The sequence below is a fragment of the Notamacropus eugenii genome, chromosome 4, assembly GCF_028372415.1.
Source record: "Notamacropus eugenii isolate mMacEug1 chromosome 4, mMacEug1.pri_v2, whole genome shotgun sequence".
Lineage (NCBI taxonomy): Eukaryota > Metazoa > Chordata > Mammalia > Diprotodontia > Macropodidae > Notamacropus > Notamacropus eugenii.
In genome coordinates, this window is record NC_092875.1 from 378,972,439 (window position 1) to 378,992,697 (window position 20,259).

General features: G+C 33.7%; 1 pseudogene; it reads right to left on the reverse strand.

Annotated features, from left to right (window-relative positions):
- The window catches only part of LOC140502596 (protein MANBAL pseudogene), a 39,310-nt pseudogene extending 27,199 nt beyond the window's left edge, over positions 1-12,111 (reverse strand).
- Between the last annotated feature and the right edge of the window lie 8,148 nt (positions 12,112-20,259).

A 20,259-nucleotide genomic window follows, 5' to 3' on the forward strand; every position in this document is an offset into this window, starting at 1 on the left:
GATTTTTTGTTGTTATTGATGGTTTAGTCTTAAGAAAGTCATGGACAAGTATAAATGATACAAAATCAATTCAAAAAGTGTAAGGGTTTAAAAAAATCTCTTGTTCAATTGAGTAGGATATTCTTGTTCAGCTATAAGATGAACTGGATGGACTTGGAGGTTTCTTCTAAAGCTGAGACACTAAGGTGCTGCTACTCTAATAGTAGGCACTAAAGAAGACTTGGCACTTGTTATGAATATAATCAGTGCCACTAGCACTCAAATCTAAGAATGTACATCATTATTTTACAATTACTTTCTTCCTGAAGAATTTAATTGGTTTTCTTTGACATACATATTTAAAAATGCAGGGAGAGGCAAACAGGAAAAATGGCACTGGAACCATGTGGTCTTCCTGGCAATAATAGCAAAAGTCAGTATGTCAACAGAAGGAAAGGGATATCACGACCTGCTGTTGTTTCTGGTTTCTATCCTGCTGCAATTTATAGAAAGAGTAAAGGAGTTCCTTCAAATGGTCAAATTCATAAGAAAGTCAATGCCACATGGATAGATAAGACAGCATAGCATTGTGGGCATTGGACTTGACATTACAGGATATTCTCTCACCATGGATACTTAGCATCTATGTGACAGGACAAATCACCAAACTTCTTTGTCCCTCTCTACCTTCATATGTACAAAGTTTTTACTTGATATTTTAGAGGGTTTTTTTCCAATTTTAAATCTATCATTCTTTGATAGAAGGGGACAAGGTGAAATGGACAAGTCATGTGAGAGAAGGAAAAATTGTCAATAGCATGAAGTCCATTTTCAGGAATAATGAGTAATTAACTTGATTAAAATGAACTTATATTAAGTGAGTAATTGTATCACCAAGGCAACATTCACAGCACTGGTGGTGACTATGAATATGCCAGCATAGTTCTCAGTCACAAAGTAAAAAGACTTTCCATATGGAAAGCAGAAGAAAAAATATTTATTCAGCTACCAGAAAGCCAAATCCCAAGATCAGAAAGCCCATTCCATCATAATAGTCAAGAACTCAAGACACATTAGCAATGCAGAGGACAGAGCCATTCCCTGTTGGGGCCTTCTCACAAACAAACAAACACTCAAGAGCCTAGCTTTCTGCTTGTCTGTGTCTTCTCTCTCTGCCCTAATTGCTCTCTCATTTCTTCTTACTTCTACTCTACCCTTCTTATTCCATCCATAAAGTAAGCTACCCATACCCCATGTGACTTAAGTTTCCACGTGATTTAATCAGATCACACGGGCCAATTAATGAATGGGAAAGATCTTCCCATTTAAATTACCATAACATGAATATTAAGATATAATTTGAATAAATTGAATTTTTATTATATCATTCAGTATGGCACAATGATGCTAGTCCTTGAGGAAAATGTAGGAAGTAAGTGAGTGTCTGATACAATAGTAATGGAGAAGAAAGGAAACAAATACTGAGGGAAACATTAGCATTACAGAGAGAACATTTTAAAAGACAGCGGCAAATCCTGGTTAATTCCAGTGCCCAAATAGTTGGTGATGGAGCTTGATGATCTTTTTGGTCCACTTTTGATATGAAAAGTTTTAAATCTCATTTAAGTGAGAGATTACACAAACAGCTATTCACAGTAATAACATTTTTGTATCAGGCAATATCCTTCACAGCTTGCCTCATGTTTGAATGAAGGTTCTTTTTTACAATTCCTAGTACTCAACAGCACCTGAACTGAGAAGCAATTAAGGTTATCCCATAAAAGTTCTAAAACATTAGTGAAAATAAAAGAATATCTTAACAGAATTAACAAGTACACCTCAAATAATTGGTTTTATTATTTTTTTAAAAAAAATTTACGCTTATCTATTGAAATATGATACCTTGGAGAAATATTTTAACTAAAGAATAGCATTGTATCTTGAAGTAATGCATATGTCCTGCTCAGTTGTAACTTAATGATGTGGCACTTTTGTGGAGTACTTCACTTTATATGTAAATTTCTATACCCTCATAAAGGGAATATCTCACATAAACTCTGCAACATCATTGTGTTGTACAAAAATTATAGTAAAATGGTTTGTCTTGATGACATGCATCCATTATGGGGCCCCATAAAAATGTTATAAACATATTTATATCTGCTAGGTGATGATTTTTCTTGGCAAGGTAATGTTCTGAGCCATGAGTAGAAATGGAGCAATATTGCTAAAAACAGCAAAATGGTTCCAGTCTCTTTTATGCCAAGTAAATCTGGAGAAAAACAAAGTGTTTCCAGAGATCCCTCCCATCACATAGATCCTTTAAAAATTCAAGTATAGATAGATGTTGTGCCTTTATTTTTCAGACTGATCAAAAAAAAAGATTTACCTCAGTTTCTGTTGTATCAATGCTTCCATTCGAATTGACAGTTAAGATTGTATCAACCTTTCTAGCTAGATATTTTACCCCCAAGGCATGTTATCCTTTGGCATATCATTTGGATCAGGAACAGAATTATAAAACACAAATCTCATGCCTCATAGGAATGCACATTAAATTAGATAGATCTTTTCTTTTACCATTTTTGCAAGAACCAAGAGCCATAGCTATAAAATTTGACTACTAGGACTTCACAAAATATGTGCAAAGAAAGGTGAGAAGTGCAAAACACTTTGAGGGAAAAAACATTGAACTATTATGGTTGGGAGACCATTAATGGGGATAGCGAATAGAGCAGTGCTGGCTTAAGGAAAGAAGGAGCTCACTGATTGAGCAGTGGAAGAAAGCACTTCTGGTTATCTGCCATTGTAACTAAATATTCTTGCTAACAAGAGGTTTATTTCAGTGAATTCATATTTCAGCTCTGTTAGGCAAAGCTACTTGCAGCTCTCTTGATTCAAATGTTGGTATCACTTTTAGTATAAACTTTTATGGATTATAAATTTTTATTAACTCCTTATAATAATTATTTAAAATGCAATATAAGTTGCTTTGAGGTAATCATTTTAAGGGAACCATGTATAAAATTACTTAGGAATTAAAAAAGTTATGATTTCATTTGCCATAAGTAATTAGGAATTAGCTATATTTAGTAGCACAAAAGAGAAAGCAAAAATAAGGCAGTCATATAATTGACAGAAGCACAAATGAGTGGATGGATGAATGAATGAATGGAGAGCTTGGAATCAAGAAGACTAGGGTTCAATGCTATCTCTAGTACTAACTGGCTAGGGGAATTTGGGAAAATCAACTCAAATCAATAAGCCAACAATAAAACCAAACATTGTATTTTCATAGTACCTTGAGACTTATAAAGCAATGTACATGAGTTACCTCTTTTGATCATTACAATAACGATGAGAGGTGTGTGGCTTGTATTTTTTTAATCCTCATTTCATAGATAAGGAAATCAAGGTGGAGAGAGATCATATTTCTTACCCATGGTCATACAGCTAGCAAAATAAGATATGAACTCAGGTGTTCTTGACTCCAAGTCCGATACAATTCAATGTTCCATTTTACATTTAAAAAGTATTTTTAAGTGGCTAATATGTATTAAACACTCAAAAAAATGTGTCAAACACTCAAAACTCAAAAAAAAAAATAATAAGTGTCTGGGATACAAATACAACAACAACAAAAAAAATAAAGCCCCAGCCTTCAAGGAACTTACACGTTAACAGGTAAAGACAATACACAAAAAAGAGGTGAAAGGTATGTTTTTGTGTGTTCGTGGGGGGATGTATGTGTGTTGGGGAGTTGGGGTTGGCATAGAAGTTAAAAAAAAAAGAGCATAGTGTTGAAGTCCAGAAGTTCAAAAGCAACAAGGAAAAGAATGAGGTATGGCTAGCCCTAAATCTTTCTTCGAAATGGAGGTTCCAGGAAGAACTATTGGAAAGAAGCAAAGGATTTCCAAGAAGAGGGATATTCTTGCATGAGAAAGCCACAGGACAGAAAGAAACTTAAAGAGGAAAGATCATGTGAGTCATGATGGCAAAAATCCAAAGTGTTATTAGAATATCATTTAGAATACCATCAAACCTCAATCTGCTTCAGGAAACTTTTTGTTATTCTTTACTAGGAATTAGATGGATGTGATGTGATGTGATATGATAGAGAGAATTTCTTACCAGATACGATAACAGATTCATTGCACATACACAAAAATCAGAAACAACTAACTCATTTCTAGCACAAGCAGAATACAGGAGACACAATGTTTTATCAAGATCATATTAGTATTTCCAAATCTGTGAATATTTTTTAATATCCCTTCCTATAACAGGAAAGGAAACAAAGTGCATATTTGCAGGGTGAGATTGGTAAATGTTATTAATAAATACATATTTATTAAGTAGGTGCTATGTGCCAGAAGTGCTAGTATTTGGAGATACAGAACAAAAAAGAAATAGTCCCTGCCTTCAAGTAGCTTTTATTCTCTCAAGGAAGGAAAATTTCATTTCTATTAGTAAATGCAAAATAAATACAAAGAACATACCAGATAATTTTGGGGAAGTCACTAGAAGCTGAGGAAGGTCAGGAAAGACCTCATTTAGAAGGTGGAACATTAGCTGAGTTTGTATGTACTACTACTTTGATGGTTCTGTGGTGGTATCTCCACCATATGGAGATAAATGTCATTGTTTAGGGAATTTCTTATATGTAAGCACTACATTGTAGGAATGGAGTAATAAAAATGATTCATATTTACCCCTACTCAAACAGATTGCCTGTGACTGATTCTAAATGTATTTATGCTATATATAGCCGAATGAAAGCCACCTGACTGAGGGGAAATCTTGAATTTGTTGGATGAATTTGTTGGATTGGCTTAGGGGTTACTTGGATTGTTCTTATAGGTTAAAGAACTTGTTTGGTCTCGTGTACAAAAGCAATGAAACATGCCAAATTCATTAACCAATGTCATGTTTATATGGCCACTGTTAACTTAACACATCTGTTTCATTGACCAGAATTCTTCAAAGTTTATTAAAATTGCTGTCAGACCAATAGGAATTCCTAGGCTTGGATGTCAAATTGATTCAATTGAATGAACTTTTATTGAGTGTTCATATTTGTGTCTGAATGGCAAATTTCTCATTTTTTTCTAAATAATTTTTGCAAATTTAATTTCCATTGAAGCTATAAAGTAAAAAAAAACCCAAAAATTTATCCTCCATAATAGAATAAAAAAGCCACTAGTTAATATATTTTCAAATTTTCTCATGTTTATTGGATATACTGGTAATATATACAAGGTGTAAAATGTACAGGGGTGGGCTCAATGATGTTCTAACTGATTCAAAAAAGCCCATTGTTAAAATTTCAGTGTAAGAATTTACACCTCAGAAGTAGACAATCCATATATATATATATATATATATATATATATATATATATATATATATATATATATATATATATATATATATATCAGGGGTTAATTTATTACTTGTTTGATTGTCCACTTATATATGAATTCAAGAGGAGTACAGAAGAGGACTCAGAATGAAATAATCACATCATTGGCCTGAAAACAACAGGGTAATAAAAATGATTAATAATGGTAATAATAGTAATAACTGGCAGCTATATAGAGTTTTAAGGTTTTCAGAGTGCTTTACATTCATTATCTCATTTAAAACTCACAACATTACTGAATATATGATGAGTCACTGTGTGCTCTTGGAATCATTTTAGATGTTCTGTAAGGTATATTCATTGTTACGTGTAAAATCGGTTCCACCCTCCAAAAAAATCACCTTGTTAATATTTTCCCTACATGTTCATCAATGCATGCTGATTTCCATCTTCACAGGTGAACTCCAAGAAAACAGTCATATCACAAATTTTAAGTATTAAATGAGATACCCAAGATGGTATGTTATAAGATGTTCCTTTTTTTTAAATTTTAAAGTCAAGGTCAGGGAGACAAAATGCACAAGTATATAAAAACAATTAACTTTTTCTCTGGGGAAGAGGAGGGAGCTGGGTTGTAGCAAAACAAGAATGAAATATCAAAGATCCCTAAGACTGAATTCAATACAATATATCTTGTATATTATGTTAGCGTTCTTGTCTAGAGACTTGATTACTTTATCTTGTATACACGAATATCTTAATGATTCTCATGTAAGTGAAATTTTCTCTAATAATTTTGTGCTCATGAGCATTGTGGAATAAAGGGTTATCTATAATCCACATTCCATTACTTAGATACACAGCTCCAACAGTTTTATAATCTTTAAAGTCTTATATAAAAGTGTAATCATGATGGCAGAGGTTGCAGTAGTAATAGTAATTGTTATCGCTACCACTGTTATCACACAAATGCATAATGTCATTCAAATGAGAGGAAACAGTACTGTATAGTAGAAAATTGTACTGGGTTAGGAATCAGAAGGCTTGAGTTCTACTCATGACTATGTCAAATAAATATGTGATTCATGTTATGTTAATTAAACATATTAATTGTACGTCAGTTTCTTCATCCATATAATGAAAGAGTTGAACACTGGTTCTAATAATCTATGAAAATATATTTTTTAAGATAAAACTGTGAAAGTTGGATAGAATATAGATTTTTGTATGATCTTCATTTTGCAGAGTTTCAAAAGAAGGTGTTTTGATAATATGGTAACCTCCGTAAGTATGGAGATCTTAGGAAACATTCCATCTCCATTAGGAGATTACTATTACTTGGTATATAGTAAATGGTTAAAAATATGTTCAGTGAATCTCTTTATTTAAGAAACAAAGATTTTATAACTCCTTCCACCTGCAAACTAATCCATATGAACAACATGTTTATTCAATATCTGTAAACCCAATGGCACTATGATGATAAAATTAGATACAATGAAAACTTGTTTAATTTTTGTCAGTCTCATCAGAGATTAACTTCAAGTATCTAACTTGCCATTTTAATTTTCCTCCTCGTGCAAACAACTCTAGAATACCGTTTCCAGATGCAGATATGTGTTCAGACAGTACTGCAACTGAAGCAGCAAGATTACTCAGTGGATAGATTGCAGGAATTGGAGTCAGGAAGACTTAAGCTTCAGACACTTACTAGCCATGTGACCCTGGGCCAGTCACTTAACCAGGTTTGCCTCAGTGTCCTCATCTGTAAAATAAGCTGGAGAAGCAAATGGCAATCTAGTCAAGTATTTGCAAGAAAATTTCAAATGGGGTTACAAAAAGGTGGTAAGTAACCAAACAACAACAACGTACAGCAACCTCATAAATATTTTTATAATTAAGATTTTAAAAGTATGTGTGTCTTGGTGGCTATTCAACTTGACTCTGATTTACATCATTATTTCCTTAACTTTGAAATTTACCCCCAGAAGATACTATTTCTGAAAATCCTACATCATTTTTTTCTGAGTAAATTCTCTTATAAAAATCACTGAATATGTTCCAGTAGAAATGGAAAGACAATTTTTGAAGCATGCTGAAAATAGGGGTTATTTATGTGAAACCCGAGATAAACCACAAATCTTATGTTCTCATATATGGAAGGGAATTTGGATATCTAATAATAAAATCACAGAATGTTAAAATTAAAAGGCTTCCTAAAAGTTCTGAGGTCACATTTGATACATAATTCCATCCACAAAATTCATAGCACATTTCAGCAATTCTTTACTGGAACACATCCAATGAGAAGAAACTTATGATATCATACGAGCCTTGCTTTATTTTTAAAAATATAAAATTAGTAACCATCAACAAAAAACAATTACAGAAAAAAATGAAATAGTTAAAAACATAATTGCAAGATCTGTATTTTTCAAATACATCAACATTAACCAAATAATAATGACAACAATAATACCCTGTCATTGATACAGTTCTTTTAGGTTTTCAAAGTACTTTGCACACATTTATTTTGTTTCTTACAACAATCCTGACTTTGAAGCTATTACAATCTTCATAAAAAGATAAAGCAAAGGAGTCTAAGAAATGTTAAGTGACTTACACAACATCTCCCACCTAGTCATTTTCTGAGGCTGAATTCAAGCACAGGTGTTCTTGATTCCAAGTCCAAAATTCAATCCATTTTGCTACATAGGAACAGACAATAAGAGCTATCATGTATCATATATACTTCCCTGTCCCTTTCTGATCTTTTTTCTAAATACTCTTGAGATTATATAATGTACAAATTAGTGTACACGTGTCCATGTCTTTGTGCTTTAATAGCTAAAATCTACACTAAGATGTTTAGAGCACCCTGTCTATATCACAAAGCTGACATTAATGTATATAGTGATCAGATTCTGTTCTTATTCTCCTAAGTTTAATGTATTTCAATTTCTGATGAACTCTCAGTGTGTCAATTGGTATGTGAATTTGTGTGTGTGCTTAACTCTCCTTTTTTCCCAATTCTTATGAAATTGAAGATTCCCATGATTTTCATTTCACAACCACATCCCTTACTATGTTTGCATATTCTTTATATCATTCCACCCTATTATGTGATAGAGCAAGCTGTTATCCTTTTCTCTTCTTTTATTCCTCAGTATAGTCCTTTTGATTCTTAAGGCTTTCAAAACCACCTAAGGCATTTTATGTTTCTTTTATTTCTTTCTATAACAATGGAAGACATAAGATTCTTAAGGAAAACATTTTTCCCTCTCTCCTTCATAAGAATATAAGCACTTTATCATTAGATAGCACTAAGTATTTAGTTTTCATTATATTTCCTTGACTTCTGTGTTTATATTCTGAAGTTTCTGCTCAGCTTTGGTCTTATCATTAAAAATGCTGAAAAGCCTCTTGTTCTCTTAAAGATCAAGATTTTTCTTCCCCTGTAAAATTACATTCAGTTTTGGATGATGTTACTTTTGGTTGTAAGCATATCTCTTTTGTCTCTTAGAATATCACATTCCAGTATCTCCCCTTCCTTTACAGCAGTCGTTGCTATGACTTGTGAGATTCTAATGTTTTGGTACTTGAACATTTTCTTTTGGGGTATGTGCACAATTTCCATTGTGGAATTTTTTTTTTCAGAAGGTGACAGATATTTTTCTATTTCACTTTTGCACTCTACCTCTAATAGATCTTGTTACTTTATTAACTCTTTAAATATATTATCTATGTTTCTTTTATCATGATTTTCATTGACTTTTATGATTCTTAGATGATCACCTCTTGACATATTTTTCTTATTTTTTTTAACTCTGTCATATGTATACTGTTGTGTTGCTGCTGCTTTTTTGCAATATTTTGATTTTGTTTTAGTACTTCTTATTTCCTTATTTATTTGGGCTCATTTCAGTCTTCAGACTCAAATTTTTAAGTAAGCTTTAACTCATTTAATTCTAAGGTATCAATGATCATTTTTACTGTTTACCCCATCATCCATTTCATGTAATGTCAAATATAGTATCCCTTGTTTATCTTATTTCCTACATATTTTTGAAGTATTTCTGGTTCAGTCATTCTTTTTTCTGAGTCTCTTCTTGGACTTGTGGACACTCTCTATTCTCAGTTGTCACTTTGGGCTTCCCTCTATGAAAAGCACTTATTGGGTGAAGTATATTCTGTTTACTCATAAGTCTGGACTCATTTTTTGGATTGAAAGTTGATGCTTGATACAAATTGTTCCTTCCAGTACTCTTGTGAACTATTGAATTCAAAACAAATCACTTGACCTGATTTGCTTCAGTTTACTCATGTATAAAAAGAACTGGAGAAAGAAATTTCAAATCACTCCAATAACTCTACCAACAAAACCTCAAATGGTGCCATGTAGTTTAGATTGAAAAGGACTAAGTAACAACAAACAGCAACAACAGAAGAGCAGTGTAGATGGTAATGTTCAGAACTTTATGCCAGCCCAACAGCAGAGGATGAAGAAAATTCTTGATTTGCCAGGGTAAAAGAATAAGCTCAAACCATAACTGATTCAGCTGACCATGATAGTTAGTTCATATTCTCATCTAGTATGATATTTCCTTGATGCTTAGACACTTCATTAGTGGTCTTTTCTTTATTTCTGTTTTTGGAAAATGATGAATTTGACTTTTAGAGACAACTGTGTCTCTAAAGCTGTGTCTTCAGTCAGAATTAGTCTTTATTGTCTTACACCTGATTCTCAAAAGATGAAGCTCAACCAACTAATGGACATCAGAGGGAACTACTAGTTATTCTTAGCCAGTATAAAGGAAATTTATTTTTTGAGAGACATGGTTGTTAAATCTCCAATTAATTGGGAGATACAGGTTTTTTCCCTTCCTGGATTCTCATTCTCTACTAGGCCAAGCCAGCAACTGAAGAATATTGTTGATGAATGAGATTTCCAACTTCCCTGGGTGCATGCTTTTTGAGTCTGGGTGGGAGTTGTTGCTCCCACCACTAGAGAACTTACAAAGTATTTAACTTTACCTAAATAAAGAACCTTACAAAGAATTTAATTCTGATCCATTGTGTCTCACTCAGCCAGATCTGAGCAGAAATGGACCCCATTTTGTCTAGACTGCCCTAGGTGGGGATAGCCTAAATAAGAGATAAGTCTCAGTCTAAAATGGAGTGACTAGAGTCATGTCTCCCAGCCCCTCTTTAGAATAAGTGCAACTTTCATTGTAATATTCATTCATTTATTAATTGTTTTTTTTAATCATGCACTGTGGTTTATTAATCTTCTTTCATGTTCACCCCAGTCTTTAAGCTGGGGTTAAAAGCTTTTTTTGGGGTGGGGAAAGATTCAGAAGACACACTAAAAACTAGGTCAGGGAGGCAGCAGTAGGAAAACAAATGCAGACCCTAAACTATATTATAGAGGTTGATACTATGGCCAATCTCTACATGGAAAACATTTATATATTTACCAAAATCCTTTCCGAAATCTATGTTCTGAGGGAAAATAGAGGAAATACTGGGAAATGCTTCATTAAGAAAAGGAGAAAGATGATTACTGTTTTGGTGCAGATTTGGAAAATCACTTTCACCATATGAAAAGGCTGCCCTTTCTTCAGGCAACCTCTCAGATTCAGTTGCCTTAGTCTCGCTAATTACTAAGACTATATTTGATATTTGACTAAGACTGTATTCTGACAAAGAGAGACCTTAACACTTCTTTAAAGTGAAGACAAAAGTTGATTATGAATCAGGAAGACTTGTCCAGACCAGGATGCAGATCCTGAATGGTAGTGTACATACATGGTATATTAAAAATTACTTAATATGATTAATACTAAAAAGCAGCTCGGGTATTTTAACATGACCTTTAAACTAAGTATTCAAATATATATGACCTTTACTTGTATAATGTGTTCATTATTCTGCTGCCGTTTTTCTTATGTCATTGTAGTGGTATAATGCACATTTTCTGAAGGGGCTGTGCTTCAGGAGCCATGACTGAACAAGATTTGAACAGAGGACTTTTGGGGATGTGGTTTGGCCACATAAGGGCAGTGAAATTCTCATGCTTATTTAGTCCTCTGTGTTTAAAAGGCACCCTTGCTCCAACAGTGCCACATCAACTCCCTAGTCTTTGAAGGACTAGGTAGAAGTTTCAGAGGTGGATTTTAGCTCAATGGAAGGAAAAATTTCCTAACACTTAGTGAGCTATTCAAAAGGGGAACAGATTGCCTCAGGAGGTAGTAGCTCCCTATCAGTGGAGGTCTTCAAGCAGAAGCAGCACAATCACTCATCAGGGAGGCTGTAGAAAGGATTCCTATTCAGATAGAGATTGGATTAGATGACCCCTGAGGTATCTTCCAACTCAGATTCTGTAAGGAGGATGATGCCAGACAAATGTTTTTATGAAGATTGATTTTCCTGCAATGGTCCCTCTTCAAGAGTACTTGATTCTGAAGAAAGTAGAGCAGGCCACACATGTGCCACATCTGGCAGCGGCTACTCTGTTTCTTCTTCTTGGTTTCCTTCTTGGACTTTTTGCTTTGAGAAGGAGCAGCCTCCTTTGGCTTCTTTTTCACCTCAAACTTTCTTGGCTCAAAATGTCCCCCTTCCCCCTCATGAGACTTTGAAATGGGGAAGATTAAGGCCAATACACAGATAAGCTGGAAGATAGCCCCCCAAAACAGTATATAATGAAGAATATTCTCTAGGAAAGTAGGCTCTGGGACCTCAGGGTGAGAGAAGTTGAGCTCAGCAGCCATGCCTAAAGCAGTTCCTGGTCTCATTTTATGTCACTCAAGAAGTTAAATTCTACCCAGAGACCAAGTCCCCTGGGTGCACTTCCCTGTGGAAGTGAGCAGCAGCTCTGCCCCCTCATCTATTAATTGTTAACCATCCAAAGTTGATTGCCACCCTCAGGAACACCTACACATTCAAGGGCACAGAAGCATTGAATGGGTTCCATGAGGTGTATTTGACATTCAATTTTGCCACTGGCCCCTTTCATTAATTACTAGCATAGTTAATAAAAGTATTAGTTACCCAGAAACTTTGTCTCTTGGATTTTCTTACATCATATCTTACATCACATTTCAGAATTCTGTGAAGGGCAACAGAATGGGAAGCAGAAAGATGGAGCAGGTTGCATGCTAAATTAATGATGACATTAGTTTAATGTCTATATTTTTCATCATGGAGATTACTCTAATAATTAAAAATGCTTGTAGATTTGAATCTTTGCTTTTAAATATGGTATTGAACTTCAAATTTTTCATATGATGCCAAAGATACCAATTTTTGAATAAACATCACATTTTTAAAATTAGAGAATATTATTTAAACCCATATTGGTACACATGAGATATTATTTCAAATTAGCTTTTTTTTAAAGAATGCATAATTGAAAGAGCATATAGGAAGTTAACAAATGAACTTATAGTTTATAAATGTTAGACATTGTTGGAAAACACTGTGAATTCCTTAAATATCAATTATCATAATGAGATTTTAAAAATTATTTAAGCATCTTTGCTTCTGATATGGGAACATCAGTCAGCAGGTGCATGCTAGCCATGGATGCAATGTATTCCTCACAGAATGACACTTGCCAATTAGATGAAAAAATTAACTCAATGACAGGAACCCATTAATTGCTACAAATCATCAGTGGTGGTTTTGCACAGCACTGACTCTCACATTTGGTTCTATGATTTTGCGGTTTCAATCGCCTTAACGGGCTATTCTTCTTATGTCAAATGTTGCAGAAACCCAGACATCTATGAATGTCTGTTGTCATTCATTAAGAAATGGGAAATCAGGAGTTAACCTTATTCACAGTGTTCATAACTTTACTCAAAGCAGTATGTGACTGTGTTTACTGGAAAGTAAGAATGCAAATTCTGTGGGTAAGTGAAAGGTAGGGACAGCAAGGACTTCTCTGTTCATAGAAGAGCAAACTAGAGTTCTTATCAGAAATTCTTACCAAGTTAAAAGAGGGTAAACAAGAAGGAAAGTGAGCCATAGGGGAAGCACAGTACCACAAATCATCTGAGACCAGCCAAAATACAGTTTTAGTGAGATACAAATAAAGATGAAGCAGATCAATATCATGATACAGCTAAACTGCAAGGGTGAATCAAGGTTCCCCATTCCTATGTGGTGACTTTACTTACCCAGTAACTTAAAGGAGTCACATATCAATATTTCTAGATTCTTTCATTAGAAAAAGAAATGCTTGGTAAGTGCTGGAATAGTACAAAGGTCTTCATCTGTCCCAGTGTGGTCATCCAATTCACTTGACAGCATCTAGAGGTCTCATGTGTTACACTAGAAAAAAAATGCATTGTCTGGAGTAAAATTGTAGAATTTCTGTTATTTTTATATTGCAAAAAATAGTAGGCTGATGTGCATAAAGCTGTTGCATGGCTGGGTCCAAGTATTATTCAGTTGCATAGATCCAAGGAGAAGTTGTTGCCTAGGCATTACAGGCAGGCAAGATGGTTCCTCCTTGCTGGTTATTGTTGTTGTAGCATCCAGTCAACTATCAACCTGGTTTTCCTTTTCAGTTTATCATTGAGCTTAGAGTAGCTTGAACAGCACTTGGACTGTATTGTTTGTCTCATTACACGGATGGGCATATGATTTCTTCTTTAGAGATACATAGAACTTGAGTCAGTTTTATACATATAAATTCTTCTCCACATTTCTCTGCATATGCTGTACAGGTAGGTAAAATACCCACTTGTTCTTATTTCTTTAGTGTTTACTGACATAATGTTTTGGTCAGGAAGCTCTTAGAATGGAGTAATATCTCAGAGCATAGTGAGTTTTATTCTTTGTCTGTCCTGAATGATTTGGGGGACAAAAGGTCACAAATTTATAAGGTTGCACAAGCATCAATAACACTGGCATAGCTTATTTAGAATAGAATACATCTGTTATTGAATATTAAACATGCCATTGGTTTAAAAACAAAGCAACTGAACAAGTAATTGCCAAGTAATTGGAATGTTACACACTACAAACAATTACAGAATATAGCGAACAGAATTAAATAATTGTATGGTTATGATTTGAGATGCAAATGAGATGATTGAAAGCATGAGGAAAGAATAGTTTTGAAATTGACAATACAATAAAACTATGCAAATTTATATTAAAGAGGAAGACCCAGAATCAATGAAGGCTTGATTTAAAAGCCCATTATAATTTCTACATATTATGGATGTAGAAGGAAATAATGCCACCAGTCTAAGTGACAAACCAGGTTTGCTATTTTAGGATTTTGAAGGACTTGCTATTTATGAAGGTATATTTTAACTTTTCATATCTTGGAAATTGTTCAGATAAAAACTCTTTATGTTGGGCTTGCACTGTAATAGCAAGGCATGAACTTGTATTACTTCCAATTACATGCAGTCAGGATCCCATATAGGCAAAATTTGGAAGTCATTAAAATTTGTGTTGTGTTCCTCTATCACCTTCTTTTCCTGAAGTTCCATTAGAGTCAGAGAACTTGAAAGCACTAAATTTGGAGTTAAGGGTCTGTTTTCAAATACTGATATCACCTGTGTTGCTTCAGACAATTCCCCAAATCTATCTGTTTCAGCTATTTTGTTTGTAAATGAGGGAATTGAACCAGATGAGCTCAAAAGTTGCTTCAAGTTCAAAATCTATAATTCTATAATCTCATGATCTTTCTTACTGATATTCCCTACTTGGCTTTATCTAAGTTTTTCTTTTCCCACTAAAACTGACCTTATCTTGTGGTTCATTCTTTAAAGGACCTACTATGCTTTCTGGTTTCTACTAATCTTATAAATGAATTTATGAATGATGTTAAAGACTGCTAATATATATCTTAAAATTTCTCAGATAATTCTTTTGAATTTTGATGAATATTTGCAATGTCAATGCGATAGAATAACTTAGGTGAGGCTCATGAATATCATAGCAAAGTGCTAAGGGATATACATCGCAATTTGAAATGCACAAAAATATATTTCTCAAAACTAAACAGCATGAGCAATCTTTTTTTCACCTATATTTTTCTTTTTATAAAAATATATCCTAATTTTATTAATCTGCATCAAGTTCCCAATATAAAAAGAAATATGACAAAAGCAAAAGCAAATGCAATCAGTTCCCCCAGGCAACTTAGTGATACAGTCGATAGGAGTTGTGGATTTGGACTTGATTTCACATCCTTCCACAGCCATTTATCTGTGTGACCAGGCAAATCGTTTGACCCCTTGTCATCTTCATCTTCCTGTTCTGTAAAATGGAAATAATAATAGTACCTATTTCATAGGATTGTTGGATCGAATAAAATAACGTATAAAATACCTTGTAAATTTTAAAATTCTTTATAAAATCTAGCTATTATTTTTATCCCCAACACAAAATAAAATTTAATTTAAAAATGTGATTAGGTAGTGAGGAAATGGAGGGATATGTGCACATCCTCAAAGCTCATATAAGAACCATACACTTGTAAAGTCTATTATGACATATTTCCAAATGCCTGCTGAACATCCCTCTCCTCCCTCCTTTTCCTAAAGTTGTTTGAAAACTTCAAAGTTATAATTTAGAGGGGATTTTTGTACAGGCATGTGTTGTATTAGATGGTTTCTGAGGTTTCTTACAATTCTAACATAATATATTTTTATGGTCATTGTTCAAAGTTAAAATTGGCAAAGGTACAATTTACTAAGGCAAACTTATTGTCTTCTCCACAAAATGTGCTACTAATATTGATTTCTATTTTTCTATTAACAACACCACTGTTATTAGCCTTAAATACTATTTTATCCATAAACATTTCCTTAACTGATCAACATTGGAAATGTATTTTTCCTCTTGTGAACTTTCATATCATTTTGCATCTCCCTCAGGGATGTATTTCATGGCATAGTTAACTGTATGTGAAGTCTATTCCACTTATTAAGCTGCTCCTCAAAGAGAGTATCTGAATCATATTTTTCTTTGTAATTTAAGTATCTGATACACAATCATTAAGCTGAGTCAAATTGGTTTGCATTGCATGCATATCTATAATATTTGGTTAAAAAAATCCCTTTCCTTGATCATTTAGTACTTTGTCTATTAGAATTGTTTTCATCTTTATTATGTTTGTGAACCAACAAAATACTACAGTGTTTGACTTGTGAACAGTAGCTGTACCCATTGTTAGTATATAATATTTTGTGCGAATTTTTACGTCACTCTGGTGAATTATTATGGTTTATTTCACATTTTCTGCTAACCAATGCTCATTAAAAGAAAACTCTGAAAGAAATTCAATTACCATGAGCCTCTTGGGAGTCAGCTTAGAGATATACTCAATCACTCAAATATATTCAAGAAATATTCTCATTTGATTTGTTGGCATTAGTTCATTCAAATGATTTTTACTTATATAACCTTTTTTCTTTTAGGAGAATTTCCTTGCTTGTTATTTCTACATTGACTGAAAGTTGGAAAAGTTTAAAGAATTAATGAGAATGCATTTGCTAAATACTTTCTAATTTTTTTTTCATTTTACTATTGCCAAAGAATTCACTGTCATAAAATTGGCCTTATGGAGATGAAGGGGCATTTGGGTTGAAATGTATATCATTGGAGGTGGTATTCATATTGATAATATCGGACATTATGACACAGATAGACTTGTGTAAGAGAGTAGAGTGGTCCAACCCCAGTCCCAGGGCAGTGGAGAGAGTAGAAGAGCCCAAAGAAGCTGCATCAGCAATGGGGCAGTAGGAGCAGCTGTTTCTGGAGCTTAAGGCCCACATATTGTGGGGGTATCAAGAAGTTAACAGTACATCCTCCACCCCCACTGGAAACACAGAGCTACCTTGAGAAAGAGCTCAAAAATCATGTAATTGACTGGGGAACTGAGTCAAGACAGGAAAAGAAATCAGACAATAGAATCTTACTTTGGTGACAAGAAAGATCAAAACATACAACCAGAAGAGAAAACACAATCAAGGCTCCTGAACTCAAAGCCTCCAAGAAAAATATGAATTGATCTCAGGACATGGAAGAGCTCAAAAAGGATTCTGAAAATCAAGTAAGAGAAGCAGAAAAAAAATGGGAAGAGAAATGGGAGTGATGCAAGAAAATCATGAGAAAACAAGTCAACTGCTTGCTAATGGGGACCCAAAAAAATGCTGAAGAAAATAATAACTTAAAAAATAGACTAACCCAAATAACAAAAAAGATTCAAAAAGCCAGTGAGGAGAAGAATGCCTTAAAAAATAGAATTGAAAAAGTGGAAAAGGAGGTCCAAAAACTCACTGAAGAAAATAGTTCCTTAAAAATTAGAATGGAACAAATGAAAACTGATGACTTTATGAAAAATCAAGAAAGCATAAAGAAATCCAAAAGAATAATAATAAAAAAAAAGAATTTGGAATCTCAATGGAAAAACAACTGATCTAGAAAATAGATCTAGGAGAGACAAATTAAAAATTATTGCACTACATGAAACCTATGATCAAAAAAGGAGCCCAGGTATTATCTTTCAAGAAATTAGCAAGGAAAACTGTCCTGATATTCTAGAACTAGAGAGTAAAACAGATATTGAAAGAATTCATTGATCACCTCCTGAAAGAGATCCCAAAATTAAAACTCCTAGGAGTATTGTAGCCACATTCCAGAGATCCCAGTTCAAGGAGAAAATATTGCAAACAGCCAGAAAGAAACAATTTGAGTACTGTGGAAATACAATCTGGATAACACAAGATCTAGCAGCTTCTACATTAAGGGATGGGAGACCTAGGAATATGGTATTCCAGAGGTCAAAGGAATTAGGATTAAAACCAAGAATCACCTACTCAGCAAGACTGAGTATAATACTTCACTGAAAAAAATCATCATTCAATGAAATAGAGGACTTTTAAGCATTTTTTATTAAAAGACCAGGGCTGAATAGATAATTTGATTTTCAAGCACAAGAATGAAGAGAAGCACGAAAAGGTAAACAGGAAAGAGAAATCATAAGGGACTTACTAAAGTGGGACTGTTTACATCCATACATGGAAAGATAACATTTGTAACTCTTCAGTCTTTTCTCAGTATTAGATTAGTTGGAGGAATTATATCTATATAACTATGTACCTATATATTTTAAAAATAAAATTAAGATGTGAGAGAGGAATATATTGATAGAAGGAGAAAGGAAGAAATAGAATGGGGTAAATTATCTCTCACATAAAAGAGGCAAGAAAAAAACTTTTGCAATTGAGGGAAGAAGATGAAAGGGAAAAAGTGAACCATACTCTCCTTAGGTTTGAATTAAGGAGGTGAAAAACACGCACACTCAGTTTGGTGTGAAAATCTATCTTACCCTACAGGAAAGTAGGGAGGAAGGGGATGATAGAAGGGAGGGCAAATGTGAGTAGGGTGTAATTAGAAGTGAACACTTTTGAGGAGAGACAGGGTAAAAAGAGTGAATAGAATAAATATGGGGCAAGATAGGATGGAGGGAAATATATTTAGGTTTTCAAAACATGATCAATATGAAAGTGTTTTGCATGATTACACATGTATAATCTATAACAAATTGCTTGCCTTCTCAATGGGGGTGGGTGGAGAAGGAGGACAGAAAAGTAGTTAGAACACAAAATTTCAAAAACAAATGTTAAATATTGTTTTTATATGCAATTGGAAAATAGGACATACAGGCAATGGAGTACAGAAATCTATCTTGCCCTACAAGAAAATAGAAGACAAGGGAGTAAGAGCAGAGAAGGGTGTGATACAAGGGAAGACAGACTGGGGGAAGGGGTAATCAGAAGGCACACTCTCTTGGGGTGGGTTGAGGGGAAAGATGGGGAGAAAATTTTGAACTCAAAATCTTATGGAAGTGAATGTTTAAAACTAAAATAGATTAAATAATTTTAAAAGAGAGAGAAACGAAGGAAATAATTGGTTGACGTGAAAAAAAACAAAAGAAAATATTTGCACTCTTAAAAAAGAGATATCAGAATATTGCTGTCATTCAAGAGTAAGAAACCTCTCCTGTTCTTTGAGATGAAGGATAAAATAACTACTATAAATATGAGAGTAATGGTGATTTTTCAAAGTAAGGAAAAAATCCGTATCGGATTTAGGCAACAATTTTTTTTTTTAATCTTTTCTTGATTTATTTTTTATTCTTTGTGTTTCATCTTGATATTGAGTTTTGTAGGTGTAATTTCAATTTTAACTTCTCTCTAGTGAATGAAAATGGAAACATGGAATTGATTCATAGACAACTTTCCTGAGTTGATAGAAATACCTTTTTGTTTCTTAGGATAGTTTTGGATCTCTTCTAATTTGATGTTCTGCAATATACATATGCATGTAGGCATACTTGTGCATACACATAGATACATACAGGTATATCAACCAATAAAAGCATATGTACCCATATATGCACATGTTTTTATATGTATAAACTTGAATATATGTGCATATTGTATCATCATAAGATATAAAATATAATTTTAGAAACCTATCTCCTGTCTAGACCACAAGATGCCTCAAGATGTTAAGGATGTATTACATACTTCCTTGAAAGTAGCACCTTACCTTTCTCAGTTTGATTGGTCTAAAACAACAGCTATTTCTAATAAACTTATTAATGCCAACAGTGTGATTGGTCTTTAGTAGCTGATATCTTAGAGATTCCAAAGATCATAGGATCATAGACTTAATGTTGGAAGGAAACGTAGAGACAAGTAAGCTTAATCTTCTCATTTTGGAGAACGGAAAACTAAGGCTGAGAGATGTTAAGTGACCTGCCTAGGTTCAAACTTCCAGGAACTATCTGATGCATGATAGTACCTAGATATTCTTGATACCTTCAATCCATTTCAAAAATAGAGTAAATACAATGGAGACTAGTCTACGAATGAGTCCAGTCT